The sequence below is a fragment of the Meleagris gallopavo genome, chromosome 1, assembly GCF_905368555.1.
Source record: "Meleagris gallopavo chromosome 1, MGAL_WU_HG_1.1, whole genome shotgun sequence".
NCBI lineage: Eukaryota > Metazoa > Chordata > Aves > Galliformes > Phasianidae > Meleagris > Meleagris gallopavo.
In genome coordinates this window covers 180,355,798-180,367,306 of record NC_139404.1, presented here as the reverse complement: position 1 = coordinate 180,367,306, position 11,509 = coordinate 180,355,798, and positions in this window count along the sequence as shown.

The window sequence follows — 11,509 nt, the reverse complement described above, 5'->3', positions numbered from 1 at the left end:
TTAGCAACGTAGGAAGACATTAAACGTAAGGAGAATCCTGGCTGACATTAAATGGGAGAAACCAATGCCTGAGAAATCCGGTCTTTATTGTAGAACCGTGTGCCAACGTACCACGTCCCTGTGTCTCTTAAAACAAGTGAGGGAGTTTGCATCTAAAGAAAAAATAAGTTGAGGAAGCATGTTGAATAAGGATACAAACACCCCTATATCTCACAAAGCTCCCTCTGGGAAATGCAAGAGCTTCTCCTTTTCCTGGCGTGCTTCTCTGTAATGAAGGTGTATTAACAGTGAAGGCCACAACTGGAGGCTGATGGTTGGTGCTCTCAATGTGTGGGGATGGGGCTGCTCACTCCTATTACATTAGGATTTATTATCACATTAATACCTTATTAGTAATGAAACTCCAGTTACAACTTCTGGAGCAAGGTAGCTGCCTGACCATTTTATTAAGTCATTAAAAAAGAAAGAAAAAACATGAATGGTCATGCTTTCCCCCAATATCATACAACAACAAAATATATTAAAAATGGGATATTCTGTCCCACCTGAAATGCCCTTTCTCCTTTTTCTACGCTTGTTCTTTCCAAACCACTTATTAGTGCCTTTTAATCACCACACTTCCTTCCCACCTGCACGCTCTGATGTAATAACACCTGCAGGCTCTGGCCAGGAGGATCACTCAGTGCCAGGTGTGCTCACCTGGGGCTCCTCCCCTCCACAACTCCACAAGCATCCCACTTCATACCTGCAATGTAATGCAGACTGACAGGAGAGCTCTGCCAGGCTTCCCCAGGCATCGCAATCCTTTCCTCCCCATCAGCCACTACTGAAGAGGGATGTGCAGGCCATTGAGTGGTCCTGCTGTAATTCAGGGCTTTAATTCTCCACAGTTAGCGGGTGTACGGCAATATCCCAGAACTGCATTCTTAAACTGTGCGACTCAGCTCTGGTGAGGCCGCACCTCGAGTACTGTGTCCAGTTTTGGACACCTCACTGCAAGAAAGACATTGAGGCCCTGGAGCGGGTTCAAAGAAGGGCAACAAAGCTGATGAGCACAGGCCTTACGAGGAGTGGCTGAAGGAGCTGGGATTGTTCAGCCTGAAGAAGAGGAGGCTCAGGGGAGACCTTATTGCTCTCTATAACTACATGAAGGGAGCTGGGGGTCGGCCTCTTCTCTCGTGTAACTGGTGATAGGACTAGAGGGAATGGCTTCAAGCTGTACCAGGGGAGATTCAGGCTGGGCGTTAGGAAATGCTACTTTTCTGAAGAGTGGTCAGGCACTGGAATGGGCTGCCCAGGGAGGTGGTGGAGTCACTGACCCTGGAGGTGTTCAAGGAATGTTTGGATTTTGTGTTGAGGGACATGGTTTAGTGAGATTTATTGGTGATGGGTGGATGGTTGGACTGGATGATCTTGTAGGTCTTTTCCAACCTTGGTGTTTCTATGATTCTGTGATTCAAACAGCCGTAGGGCTGATGGCAGCGTAGTGCCCCTGGGGCAGAGCCATGGCTCCCAGCAGTGCTCCACAGCTACACGGCCTGCGGGCAGGCAGTGCTGTGTGCTGTGAGTTGGCTGACTGCAGAGGTAACAGCAGTGCTTGTGGTGAAGTGCTGCTGCCACTTTAATGGAGGCTTGAGCGATTGTAAACTGCACATTCCTTCGCTCCTTACTTTTTGCTTTTTGCCGTGTGACTGCTGTTAAAGGTTGCTGTTAGTGGCATTTCAGGGTCTTACCCTTTTGAGTGTGAAGTAATCATAAGAGTCATACAATGGCCTGGGTTGAAAAGGATCACAATGATCATCTAGTTTCAACCCCCCTGCTATGTGCAGGGTCGCCAACCACCAGACCAGGCTGCCCAGAGCCACATCCAGCCTGGCCTTGAATGCCGCCAGGGATGGGGCATCCACAACCTCTCTGGGCAACCTGTTCCAGTGTTCAGGAAATGCTGAGCTCTCAGTGATAAATATCCCGGAGTCTCCCCTAAAAGCATTTATTGTTGGATGCTGAGATATGTACCTGGTTCCCATTCAAAATAGCAAGAGGAGAGATCATTCCTCTCAGCATTCTCTGCATTCCTACTCACACAGAAGGATTTTGACCCGCAGGCATCCACTCCATCCTGGGGACACTTAGTGGATCACATTTGGGAGGCTCTGTATGAATATAGTTTCCTCTGATTTACGGAACTTAAGAAGTGCCAAAACCCAGAGATTTCTCTTTGCAGCTTAGTAACAAGAATGCAGGAAAACCCGTCAGCCAAACACCAACACTGATACCGGAGTTCCTCTCATCTGTATGCTAGCCCAGTCCTGGGAAATAAGCTGTGTTTACACAGAAATCCATGATGGTAGTCAGGCTCAGGTTCATTACAGCCAATCTCAGTGCGGACGAAGCTTGCTGTTGTGACATGCATTTTGCTTTATGCTCGCCATGAAAACAAAGCAGTGAGTGAAGTCTAGTGAAGGCAGCAGCCCCGTGCCGCTGTGCTGCAGCTGCTGTAGGAGCGCCTCGCTTCTAATGAAGTGAAGACATCTGCAGGGCTTGTCCCTATGAACTGCCTGCACATTTGCTTGCATTTTACTTTTAATGTCATAAACTTATAACAGATGGCTGTGCTACTGAAGTGACCACAGTGGTGATGGTGAGGCGAGGATGAAGATGTGCTCTGAGACACTCTTCCAGGTGTGCTGCCTTGTGTGAATTGGGCTCTGCTCAGCCCTTAGCACGGCATCTCTTAATCCCACAAATACACTGCTGGGAAGTAATGGTTACTACATGTCCCTCTGCTGCACTCCTTCTCTGCTCTGTGTTCATCAGGCACCACTTGGAGCACTGTGTCCAGGCCTGGGGCCCTCAGTACAGGAGAGATGCAGAGCTGTTGGAGCAGATCCAGAGAAGGACCATGAAGGTGCTCAGAGGGCTGGAGCACCTCCTATGAAGGAAGGCTGAAAGAGTTGTGCTTGTTCTTCCTGGCAAGAAGAGGCTTCAGGTAGACATTATTACAGCCTTTCAGTACTTAAAGAAGGCCTACAGGAAAGACAGTGGCAGAGAATTTCACCAGGGTGTATAGTACGGACACAACAAGGGGAAATAGCTTTAAACTAAAAGAGGAGATTTAGGTTAGATGTTAGGAAGAAATTCATTACTCAGAGGGCAATGAGGCCCTGGCACAGCTGTCCAGAGAGCTGTGGTGCCCCATCTTTGGAGGTGCTCAAGGCCAGGCTGGATGGGCCCTTGGCAGCCTGAGCTCCAGCCCAGGGCAGGAGCTTGGAACTGGGTGGTCTGTAAGATCCCTTCCAACCCAAACCATTCTATGATTCTATGTCAAACTGCAGTTCTCATTGTTTATATACATGCACACATACATATGTACATTAATTTTGTGCCTGAAGACAACTCAGGTCTTTATGTGCATCATGACGTTTGGTTCAGGCTCATAAGGAAAAAAGCATAAGAGCAATCTCAATTATCAAGTCTGTATGATCATTGCTTATTTTCAAACCTTCAGGTTTCAAGGTGTGATGTGGGAGCATTTCAATCACAATTAACATCAAAATGAATAATGAAAGAAGAGGAATGCAGACACTAATCAGCTGTGCTGCCTCTGGAGAAACATGTATGCATAAATTTAAATCCTGGGGAATTATGGACCCCTTGTAAAGAAATAAAAAGGGCTGGGGTAGGAGAAGCCAAGTTCACAGAATTGTGGGGGTTAGAAGGGATCATCGAGTCCAACCCTCTGCTAAAGCAGGTTCCCTACACAGGTAGGCAGCCAGCTGGGCCTTGAATATCTCCGTAGAAGAGACTACCACCTCTCTTGGCAGCCTGTCCCCGTGCTCCGTCACCCTTACTGTAAAGAAGTTCTTCGGCATGTTTGTATGGAAGTTCTCTAAGAGATCTCTATCTTTCTTAAACTGAGTACAGAACTGGACACAGTAGTCTAAATGTGGCCTCACCAGGGCAGAGTAGAGGGGGAGGACCACCTCCTTGACCTACTGGCCATGCTTCTTTTAATGCACCCCAGGATACCATTGGCCATCTTGGTCACAGTGGCACACTGCTGGCTCCTGGCCAACCTGTTGTTGCTCCTTCTTCCACAGGGCTCCTCTCCTGCCAATCATCCCCTAACCTGTAATTACCATGAGCTTATTCCTCCCTGGCTGCAAGACTCTATCCTATTTCTTTTTAAACCTCATCAGGTTCCTCTCTGCCCAATTCTCCAGCCTGTTCAGGTCTTGTTGAATGGTAGCACAGCTTTCTGGTGTGTCAGCCACTACTTCCAGCTGCTCACTTCCCTCTCCTATGAAAGCACATCTGTTGTTTTTATTCTAGGACATAAGGGAAGTTGGCTTCAGGTGAGATTTGTCTACCATGAAGCCTACCTTCCGGCTTAATGCATGGTCCAAGCATCTTTGTGTATGCACATTCTGGAACGGCAGGGTCATATGTATGCATGCACAGGAAAGCAAAGGAAACAGAGTTGGAGCGTTATGGAGTGAGATGTTTGCTCCTAACAACGACTGAGGCCCCAGTGGGTGCCTGATGTAACTGAGAGCCACAGTGCACTGATATGCAGAGCATGCTGTGCTACTTGCTTGGGTTATTCTTTTTAAATAGAGATTAAGCTGTTTTGTTGGATTGTTTCTCCATCGCCCAAATCCCATGACAGTTGCCGGAGTTTCTTTTGTTTTGAAGATGTAAGCTGCCTCCATGGGTGGGCACAGGCTATTTTAAAATGTATTAACATGTGGATTTATTTCATGCTCAAGTATAACCATTTCTGTGCCACAGCCCTTGTGCCTACACATCCTTTGGTAGAACAGCAGCAGCGGTATATCAGGTGCCAAGCTGGTGCCCAGGTACTTGAAGATGACCCAATGTGCTTTGCAAGTCAGAAGTCCTGACTTTACATCTTGAGTCAGCCCTTTAGACTGCATGCCGGGCTTGCTTAGGATTCAGGCTGCTATCAGAACAGTGAGAGGATTTTTATATCTTATAGTAGGCAAACTGAGTGCACAGAAGGGATGCGGAGCTGTTGGAATGGGTCCAGAGGAGGGCCATGAAGGTTCTCAGAGGGCTGAAGCACCTCTCCTATGAAGAAAGGTTAGAGCAGTTGGACTTATTTTGCTTGGAGAAGGCTCCGGGGAGACCTCATTGAGGCTTTCCAGTACTTGAAGAGAGCTTACAAGCAGGAGGAGGACTGAATTTTACATAGAATGGGAGTGATAGGATAAGGGGGAACGATTTTAAACTAAAAGACGGGAGGTTTAGGTTAGAAGTTAGGAGGAAATTCTCTACTCAGAGAGCAGTGAGGCCCCTCGTACAGCTGTCCAGAGAGCTGTGGTGCCCCATCCCTGGAGATGCTCAAGGCCAGGCTGGATGGGCCCTGGGCAGCTGAGCTGGTGGGAGGCAACCAGCCCATGGCAGGGGGTTGGAGCTGGGTGATCCTTAAATGTCCTTTCTAACCGCAATATGATTTTGTGTTCTATGATTCTTCTCTTCTGTTGGAAATACATGCTGTAATTAGGCTTGGCTGCTTTAATAAACTGGATGAAATATCTCCACTGTGGTAAAGGGCACGTTAGTGTTATCTGTCTTCTGGCCGAACACACTGCATGTGTTCGATTCCCCTGAACTGACAGCGAGCAGAGTCCAAGCATGGCCAAGAAACAATAGATTGAGCACAGCTCCCACTTAGTAGGAGAAAAACCTCCTGCAGAGAAGAAAAATCATCCTGAAAGTTCTCCAGCCTCTGTGGAAAGATGTATTTTTGGCTGCAGCTCTAAGGGAACTACTGTTGAGCTTGAAGCTAAGCCCAGATACCAATCTTGGCAAAAACAAAAGCATCAAACTGGGTAAGAGGGGAAAAAAATCCAACACAAGAAGTGTGTGGTCTGTTCTAATGGGACGATCTTCGGCACGTTCCCCGGTGCAGAGCCGTGTGGTAAAAGTGATGGCCCGCAGACACAGCACCGTTTATTATGGGTATCTGGCTCCCTTAAGGAGGGGTGTGTTCCCCCCAAACACTTTCCCCTTCTGTTGTTCTTTCCTTTTTAATTTCCCATCGAGGAAGGTCTCTCTCTTGTAGTTGACTTTCTGGCGCTTGCAGTTCTGCCCTGAGAGACTTGAAAGGCAATTTTTGGAATATAAACCTGTCTGGGACTCTCCAGTGAGTTAAGATGAAATGCTCTGTGTTCGGTTCAGGGTCTTTAAATAACATATGGTAGTCCTTGCCAAGTAGGGGCTATTTCATATACTGTGTGCTGGGCTGCATTCCCTGGTGGCAAAATAACGCACGTGCCCACTTGGTTTGGCTGGAGGGCCCCACAGCACCGTGCCCACACGGCTGCTGTGTGTCCCCGCGGGCGCTGCTTCACGCGTGGGTGCACGATAGCTGCTGCTGTCAGGGAAAGCACTGCAGGCCCTCTCAGTACAAAAGGTGCAAAATGCATGCAAGTAATTTACTGCTCTGCTCTGAGTCTGCAGTATGGGCCGAGCTGGGACACACATGACTTGTTCCGACTTTTCCAAAGCAGGTTTGGCTCTGCGCAACCCCCTTTGCCAGAGCTGCCAAGCTGCCTTTTGTTTCTAAATATACCCTCCTGCACAGCTGATTAGGGAGACAGGAAACGATAGATCTTGGAGCTTTCAGGAGACAGCCTCTCCCTGAAGATGTACTTCAGTGAACTGAGCGTACAGCAAACATGTGAGCGGGCAAGGTTTCAAGCTGGGGCACGCCAGCATAAGCACACCATCAAAGAGATTGTCACTTCCTTCATAAGCCCTCTCTCATTTTCTCCTCAAATTTTCCTCTCAATTTTCCCTCAAATTTCCTCAAAGATTGTGTTGCTGCTCTTCTCTCCCCTGCAATGAAGGGATGGGATGTGTGGGGTGAGCAGCGTCAGCACTGGAGCAGGAGAGGCAGCGTTCGGATGAGCTGAAACTCGAGCAGCTGGGAGTGGTTTCTGTTGGTCTCCCTTATCACTTCGGCAAATACTTGAAGAAGTATTGTCTCTCCCTTTTCTATTTTTGGATAGAGAGATGAGAACGCTTTGTTCCCTTCAAGTAGTGTTTGAGTCAAGAGAGCGGAGAGCTCGCCAGCACACGTGTGCTTCCGTCTTGCGCAAAGCCAACATCCTACCCTTTGAGTCGTTAACTGTGTTATACCCAGCCCACACCTGGTGCCAGCAATCAAGGAGCCTGATATATAGAATGCACAGATTCTCTTGATTTCTTGATATGGAAGATAAGAGAGTAAAGATATCCTCGTGTTTTATAATCAAGCTTTTTTAGTTTGTGCAGAAAAGCAAAAAATAAGAAGTACCAGAGATTTGGTACTTCTGCCCAGTTAGTGGTCATTCATGAGAGGAGGAGTGGGGGTGTCCCACAGAAGCACAGCACTGAACCCTGAAGAAGCAAACCAGGAATTCAGCAAACCTCTTCTCTTCGCATGTTCCACTTGTGAAATGGGTACAGCTTATTTTCTGCTGTGATGACCCATTTTATCAAACCAGTTCACGTTTTTCCCCTTGAAAGCTGACAAGTCATTCCTAAAAGGCATCCACAGAACAAACAAAAAAAACAAAACTGTAGGGTTAAGGTAGGACAAGGGGAAATGGTTCCAAACTAGAACAGGGGAGAATTAGATTGGATATAAGGAAGAAGTTTTTATAATAAGGGTGGTGAAGTACTGGCACAGGTTGCCCAGAGAGGTGGATGCCCCTTCACTGGAGACACTCCAGGTCAGGCTGGATGGAGCTCTGAGCACCTGATGGAGCTGTAGGAGTCCCTGTTCATGGCAGGGGAGTTGGACCAGATGGCCCTTAAGTGTCCCAACTCAAACAGTTCTGTTATTTTATGATTGATTCTAAGATCTATTCAGATATTTCCTGAATGTGCAAAAACTTGACCTGGAGAGGGCTCACTGGAGCCCAGGTGTGCCTAGCCTGCCATTTCTCCTGAGGTATTTCAAGTGCCTGCTTTTGGGGCCTAACTTCTCCGTGATGTCACCTACATAGGGTTGGCAGCACTTGGCTCTGTCACGAAACCCTGGCATGCCAGAAAAGTTTTCTAAGCCAGAGATGTCTCGTTTTGGGCCAACTGATGCCTTGATTCTGTACTGCTTTAGATACAGTGGATTTTTTTCTACGAAGAATCAGGAGCAAAATCCTGCCGAGTCAAATCACAGCTGTAGAAATGAATGATAACATGAAGTACTGTCCTGGAACATTCTCTCTGGGATGTTGGGATGTTCTTTGGTTGTGCTTGCTGCTCAGCATAAACCTCTGATATAATTCCGTCCAGTGTGACAAGGGAAACAGAAATCTGTAGTCAGTCCCACAACTGAAAACACTGTTGAAAAGGTGCAACTAAGCATGCAGGCATGCCCAGTGCAATTATATCAATGAAAATGCAGTCATTAATCTGTTATTTCCCATGATTTTACTAATCCTGTAAAGCTACCTCACAATGCTTTCGCTGACAGGTGAGTTGCTTGATTCAGTAAGTATTGTGCAGTCATCACTTACAAGAAATCATTAAGATAACTTTGCAGTGATTCCTCGGTGCAGGGTGTGATGGCCAGGTGTCAGAAGTACATGTAATTCCCATTCCCTGGTTTAGTTCAATCATCAGAGCATGACTATAGTCGAAACTAAAAGAGAACTGAATTGAATGCATCCTTACAGAGTTTGGCTAGTGAAAATGAGTGTAGTTAAATGAGCAACCTTTCAGACAACCACTGGTATGCAATAATTGCAAATTAATAATACGGTTTTTGTTTTAGTTCCTATTTTATTTTTCTGACTCAAAAAAAAAGTGGCACTTATATTGAAGCACAGCTGAAGAAGCAGTAGGATATACATCCTATAAAGGGGATTCTTCCATTTTGTGAGATTTTTTCCAAGCAATTTACAGCAGTAATTCACTTACATCTATTACCTTAATGTTACTCCTTGTTCTTGGCTTTAAATAACAGAGTAGCTGAAGCTGGTATTAGCAGAACACCTTCCCAGCAGATCCTGCTGGAGCTGCCCTGCTGTCATAGCCAGCCAAGGGATCTGGTGTTGAGTGAATTGCTCTGATCCTTAACATACAAATGACACTTGTCTGCTGCAACGTCAGATAGACTGGGAGCTCTGCACAGTGCAATGAAGAGCCATGGTGAGGCCTTCTAAGCACTGCTTCCAGCCTCAAGCAAACCACAGAGTCAAGTGCACAACCTCCAACAAACTGGATTTGGTTTTGCACGATGAACATTCCCATGTTTTTTACCTTCACATCACAATACAAATTCCATTTCTGGCTCATAAGATCTGGGAGAAACTGGAAAGTAATGCAAATGCTGCAATGCCAGTCTGCTCTGAGCCCTCCGTCCTGCTGCCAGCATGTGAGGCATACTGCAGCCTGCCAGCACAGCCCTCCCCACTGCAGAGACCCACATGGGACAGAAGTTGGGACCTCAGAGGGATGGAGCACTCCACCTACAAAGACAGGCTGAGGGAGCTGGGCTTGTTCAGCTTGAAGAAGAGAAGTCTCTGGGGAGACTCATTGTGGCCTTCCAGTAACTAAAGGGAGCTTATAAACAAGAAGGAAAACAACTTTTTTACATGGTCGAATGGTGATAGGACAAAGGAGGAATAGCTTTAAAATAAAAGAGGGACAATTGAAGATGTCAGGGGGAATTTTTTCACAGAGAAGGTGGTGAGGCGGTGGCACAGGCTGCCCAGAGAAGCTGTGGGTACCCCATCCCTGGAGGTTCTCAAGGCTAGGTTGGATGGGGCCCTGTGCAGCCTGATCTAGTAGCTGATTTGATTTAGTGGCTAGGAACCCTACCCATAGCAGGGGAGCTGGAACCAGATGTTCACTGAGGTCCCTTCCAACCCAAGCCATTCCATGATGCTGCGATCTCTTGACCCACCAGCAGCTCATCCCCAGAATCCATGCCAGACATGTGCTCAGGATCCCATGTGGATGGAAGATCCTGTGCAGGTCTGGAATCCCATGTGCTGATGGGAGTCACTCCCTGAGCCCCAGAGACGGAAGCACCCCCAAGAAGGGCTTCTCTGGCAGTGCTATTTCTGCTGAAGAGCACTGCAGCGTTTCAGAAACCCACACAGCTTGGAGCTGAGCACCAGGAGGCTGAGCCTGGGTGGTTTGGAGAACCATCTGGTGAAGGCCTACCGGTGGGACGGGTCTGCAACACCAGCACTTCTGAAATGAGGCCAAGGGCAGAACAGGGCTGGAAGAGCGGGTGCTGGGAGCTGACTTGGTCAGTTTGTGGCATTTACATTTATGGGTATCTGGGGGAGAGGCAGGAATAATGTCAGCATTGATGAAGGGAGTGGAAATTTGCTGTGTAACCGGCTGGGATTATCTGTCATTCACTGCAGAGCAGGAAAAAAACAGGGCTTCATCTTTTCTTCTCATTCAGAATAAATGGAGCAGCCTACAAACTGGAGTAGGGGAAATGTTTTGTTTTGTTTCGTGAACTTTTTGGCAGTTCCATTATTTATTTTCTTCTGGCCTAATTCTGGTGCTTTTTCCCAAGCAAAGGGTTTGAAGTGGAGGCAGACAGTCCTATCTAAACAAGTCTTACCCCTCTATCCACCAAGCAGAGTCTTCATCCCACCTATGCGGACAGTAATGAGATGGATAAAAATTGTCTCCCAGGAAAAAAAAAAACAAAAAAAAAAACAACATAACGCCTAATTTTGAAGCAGATGGAGTTCACATCAGCTGCCCACATACAGGAGAAAAGGAAATGTATCAAACATAGCAGCAGGATAGCTGATGCATCCAGCAAATCATGGGCCTCTAGTTGAATAAGATGACACTGACAGCAATTCAAAACCTTTGTGCTTTTCAGGTATTGGCAGCAACCACACAAATTAATTTTGAGAAGGCCATTCATCAGCACAGGCCCAGAATGAACAGCCTGAGTATCCCCTTGCTGATGTTTTGAAAGCCAGAAGAGATCTTCATCAATGATTACATTTACTTGAATGTGTGCTTGAGCGTTAGTTTTACCAATAGGAAAATATAAGGGGCAGCATACATTTCTCAGCTTTGTTTTAAAATTTCATTATTCCAAAATGAATATTTGGTTATTCCATAACCAAAATTCTCTTATGTGCAGCAGGGCTCAGCTTTTGAACTGACTATATCTTAAATTGAAGAATGTCCGTTCTCCTCAATTGTTTTCCTCCTAGAAAAAACATCTAGCTTAAGTCAGTTGGAAGTGTCCATTTTAAGTGACTGCCTCATGAATGCCCAGGGTTAAATGTCTAAAAGTCATAACTTCAAGCAGAAGAATATATATAGGTAATTCATCCCAAAAATCCCAGCTCAGTATAAATCTGAGTTTTGTTTATGATCCTGAAATAACTCTTGGAAGAGTCAAAGCAAAGAAGTTTTTTTTAGATTATTATTTTCTAGACCTTCATATATCTGATTTCTGTTAAATTTAGCTTTCACTTTATTATTTCTAGACTGTGTTTACTTTGGAATA